Here is a 16,067-nt window from a genome sequence, read left to right on the forward strand (position 1 = left end):
AGTGACGCACCAGGTATGGATGCAAAAAGAAGAGAGAGGAAGAGAATGAGGAATAGAAATGGATGTCCCTGTTATATGTCAGTAGACAGGCTGATTTATAAAGCAGAAGGTCACAGAGAAGGAAGAGAGAAGCAAGCAAAAGAAAGACATACACTGTCTGAATCGAGACTACATCAGTCCCACTAGACTGACCTTTAAGAGTTCCAAATGTATATGCTGTACAGTGTTGTGTGTAACGCGTTACTAAGTAACGCGTTACTGTAATTAAATTACTTTTCCACTGAAAAAGTAGAGTAACTGATTACTGTTCATTTGTAGGTATTTTAATTACAGTTACTTGTAATGTACTTGCGTTACATTGAAAAATAATTAAACTCGCTGAATATCATTATTTAATTTTATTAATTTATGTTCTAAAGGTAAAAGTAAACTCTGCCGCTTTAAAATCGTTGTAGTGCAGGTGCACGTGATTTCGCGCCAGTTATAGTCTTATATAGTCCTATTCTAAAGCGGAAGATGTCGGACTCGGCTGAAGCGAGTGGCTGTTTTAAAAAATGGAAATATTCCCATCACTTCAGTTTCCTTAAACAAGCAGACAAGAACATTACTGTACTATGTAAGCTATGTCCTGGGGAGAAAAAACTATCGGCCGCTGTCAATAGCACGAGTAATCTACTGAAACACCTGACACGGCAGCATAGACGAACACTTCTGAGTGATCCTTGTTCATCATCGACGGATAACCCAGCGGCAACTCCTGCTAAGCAGGCAAAACTTGATTTTACTTTGGCAGTGCAGAAAGTGTCTGAAGGTGAGTTTAAAAAAATGATTGCAGGCTACATTGTGGAAGAGATGCTACCGCTGCGTACTGTAGAATCTCCGTCTTTTAGGTGCATATTAAACAAAATACCTGTGTGTGGCAAAAAAGCAGCACTGCCCGATCGAAAAACGTTTTCGACTTACTTAGACGAGTGTTATGCTGACATGGAAATGGAGCTTAAAGGGAAATTCGAGAGTTTGCAATATATTTCCACGACTGCTGACATTTGGACCAGCCATAACAAAAGTTTTCTCGGAATGACGGCACATTGGATTGATCCTTCTACTTTTGTACGAGGACATGCAGCACTAGCATGTAAAAGAGTGCGAGGGAGACACACATATGATGTAATCGGCAATGAAATCGAGCAAGTACATTCGGCTTATGGACTGAACTCTAAAGTGACAGCCACCGTGACAGACAACGGGTCCAATTTTATCAAAGCTTTTAGAATGTTCCAAAAATCAGACTCTGATGAGGAATCCGAAGAAGATGAAGAGGTGACATTTACTGATGTTGAGCAGACCCTCTCCACAGAATCAGAAGGACAGTTTTCTCTCCCTCCACACTTAAGGTGTGCATCACACACACTGAACTTAATTTTTCATGATGTCGAGAAATGGCTTCAAGCAAATGAGTCAAAATTCATCTACCGAAGTGCAACTTCAAAGTGTTCTGCAATGTGGACAAAAGCAAACCGTTCTTCTGTTGCTTCAGAGTTAGTAGATAATTTTTTCAAGAAAAAACTCATAGTGCCTATTTCAACACGATGGAATTCATTTCACGACGCCCTGTCCAGGATCACTGACATTCCCCTTACTGAATTAAATACTGTCTGCACTCAGTTTGGAATCAAATGCTTCACTGATCGGGAGTATCTGTTCCTAAAGGAGTATTGCATCGTGTTGAAGCCACTCACTGTTGCGCTAGACATATTGCAAGGAGAAGAGAACTGCTATTTTGGAATCCTTCTTCCAACTCTGGAGATTCTAATGTCCAGGACGCTGGCGCTGCGGGATGAGCTTAAGCTGACAGCATCTCTCCCTGATGTCATTGTTAAGGTAATCTAATATATATATATATATATATATTATACATATAGTACAAATTGCTAGATTCTGACCTTACCCTAAAATACATTTTTGTTTTATTTATCATGCTCTTATGTGAAGTGTCTGAAGTGTCTGATGTATTTTTGTCTCATAGGCGATCAAGGTGCGCTTTTCCTCAATGATGGACAATAAAGAAGCTCTCCTGGCTGCAGTCACTTTGCCTAAATTTAAGTTACGCTGGATCAGAGAAGAAGAGAAAAAAGGCATGGTTAGGGCAATGCTTACTACAGAGTGCCATGGGTTGTCTCTTGAAGACCAACAACATGCTCAAGATCACAAGAAACCTGCAGACTCCACTGATGACTTTTTTTCATTTGAGGAGGACGACTGTACCTACTCTGCTGAAACAGAGGTGATGGAATATTTGAAATCTGCTGGGTCTGAGCTGGGTGTTCTTAGCCAGTTTCCCAGGATTAAGGCCATTTCACTGAGGCACAACACAGCCACACCATCAAGCGCACCAGTCGAAAGGCTTTTTAGCCTGGGCAATCTTGTGCTTACGCCCAGAAGGAACAGGCTGTCAAGTGAACGCTTTGAGAGACTTACATTAATGAGATACAACCACTTTTTCAAAAACAAAGCAGCTAAGTAGTACAAAAAGTTTTTTGGAAAACATGAGTGCATACAGTATGCATGAAATATGGTGCTCATTGGTTTGAGGAAGTTTCAGAGGAATTCTGTTTGTTAACTAAAGGTTACAGTTAACTTCACTTTGTTGAAACATGACATGATTACATACATTATGTATGAATATGGTACTCATTGCTTTGAAAGTAAGTTTCATGTTTCATGTTAACATTTCTTAAGTTAAGCTTTTTTGTTATTCAGATATGTTGAAGAATAATATTTTTTTGTTATTTTGTTATGTGTTTCTTACCTGAAGAAGGTTACATTTCTTACTAAAAGATTTATTATTATAGAATGTTTTTTTATAGAATGTAATAAAGATGATTCAGAAAGGTAAAAGGCTAAACTATTTCATGTTTGACTCATATGTTTTTTTTTATTATTTATTATTTAAAGAATTTAATTTCTATTGTTTGTCCACTGAAGGTTTATAGGGATTTTAAGAAGTATTTAGTTAAATTACTTATTGAGTAATTAAGTTACTTTTCAGACACAGTAATTAGATAAGTATTTTAAATACAACATTGATTAAGTAATTAGTAATTAGTAATTAGTTACTTTTTTAAAGTAACTTACCCAACACTGATGCTGTATCAGTCAAATCTATAAAGAGAGAAATCTATTTTTTCTCACTTGTGCTAATAGCATCTTCCAGAAAATGCGAAACAGGCATTGATGGTAAGGTTTTGTTGACGTTTTCCGTTTTGCTGTTCACAAAACTGTGCCCAACGTAGGATCTGAGCTCATATTTCTGGCCACTTTCAAGAGGAATATGCCACAGTTTCCCTCTATAATAACATTGCAGGGGCGTTGTTTTTGATTTATTTTCAGTCGCTCTGAGGTTTCAGCCGCTGCCATAAGGGACTGGGTCTTATCGTAAAATCGCATCACATTCATGTCACATGTCGCTAGATTTCTGGCAGAAATGCCCCAGGTGGTGTTGTCCATGACACAGGCTAGGGGCACAGCTTAAACAAAATGCCACCCCCCTCCCCCCGCTGCTGCAAAAAACCTTTATGCCGGATCATCGTTTGGCTGGAAATGCCAGTCTGAGAGAGAAACACAGTTAAATGCATCTACGATTCATTTGGGATCGATTACATCCCTTCCCATGTGGTATCAGGGGCTATGTTTATGGAGACCAGACCCCCCTCCCCAATAAGAAGATCAGGGCTTCTTGCCAAGCTATCCAGGTAGGGTGCTTCACCTTTCTTACCCCGAGTAATCACGCAGCCCCAACCCAGTCTGCGGGGACCCCCAGATAGTTCACGTCTTTCCTCCCTCCAAGCTCCCTAGGACTGCATTGGTGATATTTACATGAGGCCCTGGACATAAACAGGGACTTTCTTTCTTGACCATCCTGGAGACTGAGCATTTGATATGGGAAACAAGCCAAACCATTAGTTTAACAGCCATTTACACAGAAAGGTATGTCTCTCACAAAGTAGTATGCATCTTTAATGAATAGCTAAAACCTAATCAGATAAGAGTTTATAAGAGCTCCTCCATAAATGTATTTATTTATTTTTGGAATCCTTCTGATGTTTCATTGCCTGCAGCGAAGACAGCTTGCATGAATATTTATCACAGTGTAACTGAAAGGCACTTAACGCAAGGTAGTAATACGAGTTAGGTGGCCGGAGTTAACTCAATGAATCAGAATTTTATTAAGCAACCTTTGTGCACTGAGAACATTAACATTTATTTTTCTAATAGGTATTAAAGCGATTCAGTGCCCCAGGGATGCATTTTTGTGCCGATCCTCCATCTTGAAACACTTGCAGATATGTTTGCGTGTCTGACTCACTCCAAAATAAACAAGGGTGGCTTTAGGATAAAGGGCCCCACTTCCTATTCGTAATACAAATCACATCGGTGTTTTTTAATGTCATGTTAGACATCGGGCCACAGATGCATCGTTCCGTGTCCCTTGGAGCAGATAGGGAAGAATCGTTAGAGATCTGAATTATGCAGCTGCTGAGTCTGGATGATGGACGTGAGAGAGAAAGATGGACAAGCTGTTCATGATTTACAACATCCGGTCACGGAATGCCAGGTTTAAGTAACTGGGCCGCTAAGGTTGTTTTCAGGTAAACGTCTCATTATAATGGAATAATCGAAAAAACCACCATCGTGATAATAACTCAAAGAAGACTGCAGTCGCTTCCATCTTTTTCATTATAATTACCAGTGTCGGCTAATTGGTCAGTATACTGTGGCTTTCATTATTACTGTGGAAACAGAACTCCTCCTCCCATCCCCACACTCTGCCCAACCATCTCAGTCTGCAAGGAAATGCATAGTTACGAATCAGGCTTTCGTTACGGCCATTTGCGAAGAGCCTCTTTGTCCCTGTAGAGACTTTTCTCAGTAAAGATGACAATAAAGGGGTGGAACTGAACTGAAAGCAGAAAGAAAAACAGATTTTCATACACAGGGGAGGGAACATAAATTACTGAATAGGGCGGCATTTGTATCGTACGTCACGCATGCCAAAGAAACGCCGCTGGCAGAAAGCCAATCCTTCTGCAGCGGTCTTTACCTTTTGGTGATGACCACTAACGCAGTGCCAGTTTAATGTAGAATCATTCGAATGTTTCATTCGGTTAAATGAATCGTTTGTCAGTGGTGGAGTTTATGCATCACACATGGAGCTTAAGATGTGTTGGCCCTGCTTGTGCCCAGGAGACAGTGAGCTGAATGTTAGGACTATGCACTTTGTTTACTTCGACCATATACCTGCTCAAGTCTGTTCCAATGACACGATCAAGCATCAAATCTCAGCATTGGAAGTGCTATGAAATCATAGCTGGCTTTGTACCAGCATTCCCACATGACCAGGGAGCGATTCTAGGATAAGATGTGGGGCGTAAAGGGGGCCATAATTCATGCAGAGGGGCCAACCTTATCATTAGCCAATGATATGTTTTGAATTGGTGAGTGACAGGGGAGGGGACATTCTGGGGCCAATCTGCTTTCAGCTGGGGCCATTGCCCCTGCCCGCTGTATACGCCCCCCTGCTCGTCATGTGTGTGAACTATGAGCATCAACATAGCTTCAGCAGCACTGACCTCAGCCGCAATCTGAGCAGCCCCCGCACAGTTCCCAGTGTGCCAGGCTGGACAACACGCTCCACTGTGCCGTCCCCTGGCAGCTGGCAATTAAATGTGACCTCCACGAATCACCCAGCGGAACCACTGGCTTTTAATTAAATAAGGGGAGAACGAGATCATTCTGCTGAAGTTACTAAACTGGACAACAATATTAGATTACGTATCTTCCTGGAATAAGTCCCCCCCCCCACCCCATTAAAAGAAAAATATTGACTTAATTTTGGGTTGTTACTAGGTGTGCAAAATGCAGTCGAGGCCTGAACAACGATTCTCTGGAAGTTTCTGGGGTGTAAGACAGGAATGGCTGTTTAACGTGACGTGCCAGATTCACTCCCGGAGTCAACAGTTCACATCCCAGCATGGAGAGCGGAAAACGGTAACAGCAGGCATTTCCTCGAGGTTTGGGCTTCCGGAACAGCAGTGGATGTGATTCATGAAAAAATATATATGTATTATAAATAACAGACACACTCATGCACACATGCTTACGCATTTGTTTCAATGTAACGCGAGGAATGATGCACCTCGCTCATGCCGGGCATACGGATAACCACGGAGACCGCGGGGAAGCACTGAAGATCCCGCCGCTGTCCGCGAGGGACGCCTCCAAGACAAACCTGGTCCACGCACTTCCAGCTGCAAAGAGGAATTAGGGAAAGCCAAGCTGAGAAAAATCTCAAAAGCCATTATCGCGCGGCAAGGCGTGCTTGCTGGACGCGACGTAAGATGAGAGATATCTGTTTCAATCCAGACGAGGGCCCGTGTCGTTCAAGCGGCAGAAATGTTCGTATTTCATGCTCAGAGGCAGTGAAGGTTGCTGTTTCAGAAATAGCCATTAACAGTTCTTGGTGACCAATGTCGATGTGTTTAGGAGATTGGGGCAAAACACAAAAAAAACGTTCTGGTAAAATACCCTTTAAGCTCTGTGTATGTATAGGATATTTATGTTTGCTCACAATGAAAATGTATAGATGGTTCCCAAATACGTAAAAAATATCAGCAAGAAGTAGGGATGGATGAAAATACACTTGTTCACCTGATGCCCCATTTCATACCCCCATTTCTGGGGGTTCTACAGCGATAACAGCGTGCTTCTCTCACCAGACGGAAAACTCACAGCGGAGCTTAAACGCGAAGGGTCGCTTTAAAAGATCCGCTTTGCTTCACACCCCGTGAGAAGCCGACTGGGATTTCCCCGCGTTTAAGGTCCAATTACATCTGCTATTCAGCTCACAAGTGTGTTTTCCTTCAGCAGGGATGGGCTTTGCAAATCCGAGTAAGTCTGAGGCAGAGTGAGAGATCAGCATTGCCGGACAGTTCCGGAAACCTGTTCCATAGGCTGCTGCCATACCCCCCCCCCCCCTCGCTGGGGCCGCACCAAAGGCTCACTCGAACACACTGAGGGGCCACAAAGTCCCTGTGCTTCTCTCTATTCAGGACACCATTCACATTTGCGGATTAGCAGGTATACGGCTCAGCAAGTCAGGATGCTTTGCCCATGATTAGAAGGTTGCCAGTTCAAATCCCAGGGCTGACAGAGTGACGTCACCATTGGGCCCTTGAGTAAGGCCCTTAGCTCCCAGCTGCTCCAGGGACTGGCTGACTGTATGCTGCTTCGGATATGCTATGTAAATGCGATGTAAAGATGTGCTTTCTGTGGTTGGGAGCAAAATGGGGGGGGTTTGCGTTTTACTTTGAGCTCACGTCAATGAAGATGGAATGTCTGACAGAAATAAAAAATAAGCGTATACGTCAGTGAGTCTCAGAGCCAAATTTCTCACATGATGTGGCAGGCAACACGGTAATCTCTTAATTACTCATGGTTGCACCTCATCGGTGACTTAGAGCAATCCCTTCCTAAGATGGGATTGAATACATAAAGCTGTTGAACGCTCATGGACCAGACCCCCTTGGTAATTTTCCTCTCGCCGTGCCGGTTTCACGATAGCAAATCCTGTTTGGCGGAATGTTTGCACGCGTTATTGATTCTCGCTGAATGTCGTAGGCGGTGGAAAGTGGATAAATATTTGACCCAGATCGACCGTCTCCCGTCAAGGCCGGCCGAGGCTTCCTGTGTGGCTTCCAGACTAATTTGCGTATCGCTGTGTGCCCGCGCTCGTAATCTCGCTAGGCGCGGGTGTCCAGAAACCCTCTCATGGTTCATGGTTCCTAAACCGAAGAGCGAATTTCCAAAACTCACTCACTCCACGGGATTTGTATTCAAGGAAATATCAGTGGACTTAGTGAACTTTGGAAATTTAATGAAGGATTCTTCATCGAATTACATGAGGACTGAGCGACATTTGGTTCCTGATCCTGTAACACATGGTGGGAAAGCCTGACTATAGGCCAGTGGTCGCTGCCTGGTTAACTGTCATTGACAGGTCGATCAACAATTCAAGTCGATTGTGCCACCCTTAATCCTCTCCTAACTAAACAGCAAAATCTGCCAAGCCCCACCCCCACTGAGCAGCAAAATACATCATCGTGATTCAGTAGCCAACCAGATTAGCTTCTTCATAAAATTATGTCTCGCCATAAAAATGATTGAAGGCCACGGCTTTATGTCATTTATGTCACCTCAAAAACAACAAAAAATGGACTGCGTGAGTTTTACAAATCTGCTCCTCGCTTCTCAAGGTATCTCCAGGTTTTGTGACACAGAGAAATGAGACAATGGCAGGTGCTTTGCTGTTGATGCCTCCCCACTTCTTGTCCATGAATTTGATAACCGCTTATGCCTCAGTAAAGAAAGTCAGGAATATTCCGGATCTGGCGATGGATGCTTCCTGGAAGGGAAGGAGGAGGGGCTCACAGCAGCACTAAGGTGGCTGGATTCAGAACACCATACTCATGTCCTGCCCAGGGGTGGGGCCACAGGGGTACTAACCCTGTCTGATATCTAATTGGCCTTCAGAATGCCCCTCCACTGTCAGTCACTGATTCAAAACATATCATTGGCTAATGATAAGGTCAGCCGTTCTATATGAATTATGGCCCCTCTACTGCCATCCCACCTAGTATCGCCCTTGCTTCAGGTGGATGAAGCACGCACAGCTGTGAGCTTTGTGTTAATTACAGGGTGCTGGAGGAAAGTGAGGCTCACATAGGAAGCCAAAAAGGGCAAACATCGCCCCCATGCAGCTGCCATTTCAACCTGTCCAATTACTTCTTCCTCCAAGTCCATGTTCTTCTGAGGAACACCAGGAGGGTTAGACACCATGCTGACTTTGGATTGATAGGTCGCCTCTACGAACACACCTGAAGACCACACACCCACCTGCTTGCAGGCTGTCACAGAGGTGCTGGACACAACTCAAAGCTCGCTATGGTGTCAGCATTTCAGAAATGAAGAATACCGAAAACTGCAGTGTTGGGAAGCGTCTTCGTTGTTCTTAACGTGTCATTACCAGAAGGCATCCCTGATTTTAATTTCCAGCAAATCATAATTTGCCTTAATTGAGACATTATGCTAGATTTAGCAATCTTTGTCTAGCGATCATCTCCTAAAATACTCGGCATTCCTTCCGAAGGTGGTAATCATGCACCAGCTTTCTGCGATTAGGCTGCCAACTGGCAGAAATTTCTCGGTTCTGCTTGCGATCTCGGCTCCTTAACGAGCTAACGGAAGCGTCTGAGAGCCGTAATGAGGGAAGAAGAACAGAGGATCGGGGAGATTTGCCGTCCTTGGGGCCCGGCAACGGAGCCGGTGCGTTCAGAGGCTCGTTTGGGAGGCTTAAGTGTCCCTTCCTGAGTACGAGAATCTCTGAAATGGGCTCTGGTGGCATGAGGAGCGACCCAACGATGGCGGGGCTACAAACATGCCGTCCAAAGGCTCGGCACTCGGCATGGAGATGTAATGAAACCCAGACTGCATTCGGCTGGCTGGGGGAAGGGGGGATGGAAGAGGAGAGGACAGCGATACGGTGGAAAATAAGGCAGCACTCCAAAGGCTGAAGCATGAGATAAACAACAGGATAGCAACCGCAAGCTTTGTCAATAGTCTTCCGTCGATTCAGCTGTTAGATGAATATTAATGTCTCTTCTGGCTGTCCTTCTAACTGCCTGTGCCGGATTTTCACTTCCCGCCAAAGTATTTCCTTGATTGAAGACGGTGGTTCGAATATTTGGGTGATAAAGGGGTCAACATACGTGAGCTCTAAAAAAAAATTATACTGCCTTTGCCTAGAGTGGCATACATATTACATTTTGGCTGAGGGAGGGCAGTAGTGGGGGGGCGGGGGAGAGGCAAAGGGCAGATGTCAGGACGGACGGGGTTGACTGCAGCTGACGGGATCGGCACTTCGGCCGTGCCGTCCCCCAGTGCGCTGACAGCGAGAGGCAGTGCAAACAGCCGGTCCAGCTGTCCTAGCATGTGGCCGCATGTCGCCCCTCCGCGAGGTCGCCCCCTCCCCTCCACCAGAGGGGGTGACATTGTCTCCGCCGTGGCTCTCTCTCAGCCAGACTTATCGAATCGGGCACAGTCAGGGAGGCGACCCGGACGACCTCAGCGGCATCGTCTGTCCGTTACAAACACCGTGTGAGTCGCCGTCTCTGCATCTCTGCTTTCCACATCCTGAGAGGAGAATCTGTACGGAAAATCTGCATAGAGACGCCGCACCCTTGTTTGCCCATTTAATTAGCAGGTTTCGGGTTATTTCATGCTCCGATTGCACAGACGGCGACCTCCCTCCCCTCCCTCCCCTCCCTCTCGCGATCTGCAGGAACATCTATGGCATGTATACTGTATGATTTATACATATTAATGCGGCGTGTCAGCGTGCTGAGAATTATGTCCATCACGGGCAGGGACTGCAACCGAGAGTTTAATTACGGTTACTCAGGATTAACTTTCCCAAGGTGTTTTAATTACAGATGGGGGGCATTAACCGGACATTAAAGAAGAACAGAGAATAACAGCATCAGAGCTTGACACGACTTCAGTAAAGCAAAAAATATAAAACACAAAAATATATATAACACAAAACATGCACGTATATAACACAAAATATATATAATACAAAACATACCTGTATATAACACAAAACATATATAACACAAAACATATGTGTATATAACACAAAACATACATGTATATAACACAAAACATATATAACACAAAAACAAATAACTAACAAGGCAGCACAGTGATTAGCATGGTTGCCTTTCATCTCTGGAAATCAGAGTTTGAGTGTCCGCCTTGGCTCTGCATGTGTGCAGTTTGCACACTCTCCCTGTGTCTTCGTGGAGTTTTTTTCTCTGAAGGGATTTCTAGATTTCCATAGATTTCCATTCTTAACTGTGGTCTGTTCTAGAATAAGATGTTTAGTCTGGATCATAACCACACCTTCTGTCTCATCTTGTTTCCCCTCTGGGTTGGGATCTGAAATGACCAACTCGCGGGTGTGTAAACCTGCCCCTCTTTAAAATTAAACCCCCCCGGTGGTTTAACTGGACCCAGACACCCCCACCCCTCTCGCTTTACAAGCTGACGATGCACCTAAATGGGGAAGGAAGAGAGAAAGTGATGTGTTAGGGCAGGGGGTGTAAATAAAGATGCTGTGGCTTGAGACAGTGTTTAAGGTTGGGGGGTGACAAGATTGTTGGGGTGAAGGATTTCATACCGTCCGACAGAAAATGAGGGCCACGAGAGCACCATCCAGACAAATGATTCCCGTCTTTGCCCACTCCCCCGATTGAGGAGAAACAGGGAGGGATTGTCGCACTGGGCCTTTGTGCTGCTGTACAATCGTGGCTGGGGGGGGCACTGGCTAGCGGGAGATGTGGTCCTGAATATGAATGTGGCCGGCACAGTGTGCCACGCTCCCGTTAAGGCTGCCTTGGCAGAGGCCCCCACCCCCCCGGAATGCCTGTAACGGAGCAGGAAGTGACTCGGGGAAAGGAGAGGCCGTAACATAGTAACCCCGCTGCCCCACTTTGGTCCGAATAATCTGGTTCTGGCTCACGGGACTCGGTTATGTAAAGTAACACAGTCGTAATGACCATAAAAAACGTTTCTAAGCAGCGACCTGGATGTGTCCGCTGGAGCATGTGACATCAGCACTGCAGTTTATTTAAAAGTCCAGCTCCAGTTTCCCCTGACAGTTTTTACAAGGCCTGGGGGGGGGGGGGGGGGATGGGGGGTTGTGCATGGGACTCAGCAGGAAGGCAGCTGCACTGCAGGGCTCGGGGACAGTTAAACCTGGCTAAGGTTTTGGGCTGATGAAGATGGGAAGAGAAGTTTAGGACTGGGTGTAGCGTATTCCTGCTCTGCGCAGCCCCTGGCAGACGGGTCTATCCGCTGCGCAGCCCTGGCAGACTGGTCTGTTTGCAGCGAACGAGAGGCAGCCGCAGACGTTTTTGGAAAAGGAGGCTTCGTCTGCCAGGACGATCTGCCGGCCGCGTCGTCGTTCCTGACGCTCCTCACTCGGCGGCCTCTTGACACAGACATGGCGCCAGAGAGCTACGGCGCGCACGGAAGGTGCGTGGGCGGTGCGTAGGAAGTGCGTAGGAAGTGCGGAGGAGATGCGTAGAGGTCGCCAGCAGTACAGCAGGCAGGGGAAATTGACTGATCTATTGAAGTTTGTATGTGATTCAACAGGTTAGGATCCTGTGTTCGTGAACAGAAGGTCACAGGTTCATATCCCAGGGTGAATGGAGTGATTCTGTCATTGGCCCCCTGAGCAAAGGCTCGTAGCACCCAATAGCTCCAGTGATTGGCCGATCCTGCTCTCTCAAAAACGTGTGCTGCTTGGAAAAAAGCATGTGATCAATAATATATTAGCTATTCAAAAAACAAGGCAGTCTAGAGATTGAACAGAGGATTACCGACCCACCGACTGAATAAACATGAGCATTCACACACTTTTTTCCAGTTACAATTCGGTTAAAACCCACATACGCTCCGGTTTGCAGCTGTCCGGAACTGACACCCATCTGTTTTATGGGCCACAGCTGTGCAAACATCCCTGGTACTGAACTGACTTTGGAGCCTCATCACATTAGTCTCTCCTTCTGGAGTCGGGAGAATTTTGGGATTGATGGGCTACAGGACCAGTGTGACCAAAGTGTCCTCAGCTAACAGGCGTGTATCTGCAATACATATTTCTATATATTATTGGTGTGTAGTAAAATGTTGTGGGTTTGAATGGTGGGACATAATGGAGATTAGAGTATCTGTATTTAGTGGTGCTGCAGGCAAGTATTATGATGTGAGTTTGGTGTTATGGTCTGCCCCAGTAGGGGGGGGGGGTCTCTATATTAATTTGAGTGCCATTTCAAAAGGGTTGATGGGACAGAGGTACTGCTAGAGATTTTGGGCCCCATGAAAGCATATTACCTTGGGCCCCAACGAGGCCAATAGGATTATGTTCCGAATTTTTAGGGCCCCAGTGACTCATGGGCCCTTGGAATCATCCTAACTTCCCCCCCCCTGTATGGCACCCCCAGTTGGGGGCCCCGTGTGTGCAGATGCTTTTTCCAAAGTGACATTTAGACGAGGCTGGGTCTCCCAGTCCCTCAGGCAACCGGGAGTTACGGGCCTCTACAGTGGAATCACCCAGATGACTGGGGGATTTGAACCAGTGATCTGACAATCACAGGCAGGGCATTGCGAACCCACTGAACCGCACGTGGCACCTGCTTTAACCGTACGCTGTCAGATTCAGAGCATTAGAAGCATTTGGACAAGGTCAGCCATGGATCAGTAACTGAAAAGGGGGAGGGGGTTTGAGCAAATAAAAAAAAAAACACTTGTGCATTGTGGGTAATATTATCGGGGTTAACTGTGTGTCTAAAACAGATAATGACCGAGTGCATGGATGAGCCGGAGTCATTGTTACTGAGGGACGTCACTCGGCTCAAGTCCGTTGCAGCTGTTGAGTCTGTCAGGTGCAGGACGCTGTGTGATTTAGGGACTGGATGCATGAAGCGTTTAGTCATTAGCGCACATCCCCGGTGCTACAGATTCATAACAAAAGGGTGCGAGTGGACGTGGTGCCCTCGTCCAGCTGGGCAGGTGCTTTACAAACGGGGCCTGCAAGTCGCTGCCGCTTCAGCAGCCGTATGAAGGGCTCAATTTTCAGTGTCATTATTCTGTCGTATTTTTTTTTAGTCTGTTACGTCTCGGAGAAAGGTCGGGACCTGATGAGTACCGTTTTAAAAATTGTATTATGGGCTCAGCAAATACGTAAAAACACACACGCAAAAAGGCTGTAAAAAACTAATTCGCGCAGCAAACTTAATGCAGAGAATTTTAAGAATTGTCATGGAAACCACCAGCCCACAGCCCAGTAAACAATAAGATAAAGGATATATGTTACTGTAATGAAGCCCTCTAACCTAGAGCACATGCTTTGAAACATATTCATGGCACATCTATTGTAATATTGCACACGCAGAGCTATTAAACCCCAGCAAATTCTCCCCCACATGGGATTTCAGAGCACTAATTTGCTTGGGGAGAGTGTAAGTGGAGGATCAGAGACTATTTATACAACTCGATAGTCAGTCACGCTTGAGATGTTCCTCACTGATTCAGTGACGATTATTGCGGTACGTGGCAAAAAAAATGCCAAAACCGCTCCGGCTCTGGACTATAATATGTCACATAGCTACGTAAATAGTAGCCCCTTCATTTGATCATTTTTATTATACTTAAGATATCCTGAAATCACTCATCTGGTTATGATATCCTGAAACTACTTATCCCCATTTGCCATACAAAATTTTCTGGGTCAGAATAATCTTATCATATGAATATTATAATACATATGGCATCTTGACATATGAATTCCAGTTCATTCTGATTTATAAATTAATGTCATTTAAATAAACTTTTATATAATATATTTATAATATACTGTATTTATCTTGCTATTTGAACATTCCATCTCATTTCATTGTTAAAGATTTTTTTTTAAATTCATTCATTAATTCAGAATTTTATTTAATCTTTGCATTGTATGGATCTACATGTAATTGATCTCACACTAAATAATTAAAATAATTAACTCTGTCTCTTACTCTGAAGTGTGAAGAAAAGGAGCACACTTTGTTTTGGCTGAGCTGCTGTTCAGCTCCAAAGAGCAGCTGAGCAAACTTCTGAGGAACTTGTGAAGTCCAGAAGTACCAATCACTCTGGCTCATTATCGGCCCGTCCTGGCATACACACAACGTGTAGGAGACCATTAAACTTTACGAAAGCTTTACAAAAACTCAAAATTACACTTTTGGGCCTTTACATAGAGGAAAAAATAAGCCTGAGAATTCAAAAATTCTTGTGCTTTTTAAAAATGTTTTTTATTTCTCACATCACTTAACATAAAGGTCACCCAGCTTAACATAAGTGTTGAATTTTTACATTGATCACCTGAGTGGTAAAATATGTTTTTTATGACTACTAAGGATTTTATTTTGGGTATTATGAAGGCAGTATGAGTGGAATTGTACCCTCTACACTAAATAATTAAGGCGGAAAAACATATTTCCTTCATCTTTAGCTAAATCGCCCATCACCAGCCACTGGTGAGAGGTGTGCGCCGTAACGATGCACATAAGCTGTTGTGAACGATACTTTCTCTGCGCTTGTTTGGCTGCTGCGATGGGGAATTTCAGATCCCAAACACCTCCCTCACCTTGGCGTCGGCTGAATGTAACCATCTTAACTGTAAAACACCTATGAATCAAAGGCTAATTTGGACGCAGAAAGCGAACTGGACTCCCTTGTGCATGCTATTCCTTTCAGGTTCTCCGAGGAAGATGATTTAAGGAGGCCCGTTTTAGGGTTCGCCTGAGATCACCTGGCAGGGTTTATGCTTTAGCTGCTTTGGTGATTTGTGTAGGAAGGGGACATTAGCTCATTTCTGCGTGCTAGCCGGCACTCAGCTACGATGTAGTAAATGGCTAACGCAAAAGTTAAATCATCACGCTGCCTGTTTGAACTCAGAAAATCTCAGGCCACAAAATTCCCTGGACTCTTTTTCGCCTTGGAAAACAACTTCTGGACCCAGTTCAAACCATTATATAACTGTCAGACACACTGGTGTTACTTAATATGTGAACTTAAAATGAACACCAAAGAAGTAGCTTTTGTATCTTGATGCTACACTGAATTCTGCAGCAAGCCTGGGCAATTCCACTCATTGAGTATATCAGTGCACAGCTTTGCTAGGATCTTAAGACATCCGGGGCTTAGCCCTGCAACCTCATCTGTCCGAAGGTCACCATATTGAATCCTCTCTCGCTGAAGTTATGATGATGGTAGCACTACGCAGGTTTTGGGAAACACAGCCCTGGACGCAGACTGTTGTCTTATATCAGGGGCGCCCAACTCCAGTCCCGGGGGGCCAGAGCCCTGCTCATTTTTGGGTTTCCCCTCATTTAACACACCTGATT

At 44.9% G+C, this 16,067-nt stretch overlaps 1 protein-coding gene and 1 long non-coding RNA gene across 6 annotated transcripts in view; both read left to right on the forward strand.

The window, feature by feature from the left end:
• LOC111849302 (galactosylgalactosylxylosylprotein 3-beta-glucuronosyltransferase 1) overlaps positions 1 to 16,067 on the forward strand; it is a 71,380-nt gene that overhangs the window by 17,511 nt on the left and 37,802 nt on the right. The gene's annotated exons all lie outside the window — the stretch shown is intronic.
• LOC140579059 (uncharacterized) lies at positions 199 to 2,898 on the forward strand. The gene is made up of 2 exons (XR_011983289.1): positions 199 to 1,881; positions 2,027 to 2,898. It is a non-coding gene; the product is annotated as an uncharacterized lncRNA (long non-coding RNA).

This window comes from Paramormyrops kingsleyae, chromosome 17 (assembly GCF_048594095.1).
Source record: "Paramormyrops kingsleyae isolate MSU_618 chromosome 17, PKINGS_0.4, whole genome shotgun sequence".
In the NCBI taxonomy this organism is placed as follows: Eukaryota; Metazoa; Chordata; class Actinopteri; order Osteoglossiformes; family Mormyridae; genus Paramormyrops; species Paramormyrops kingsleyae.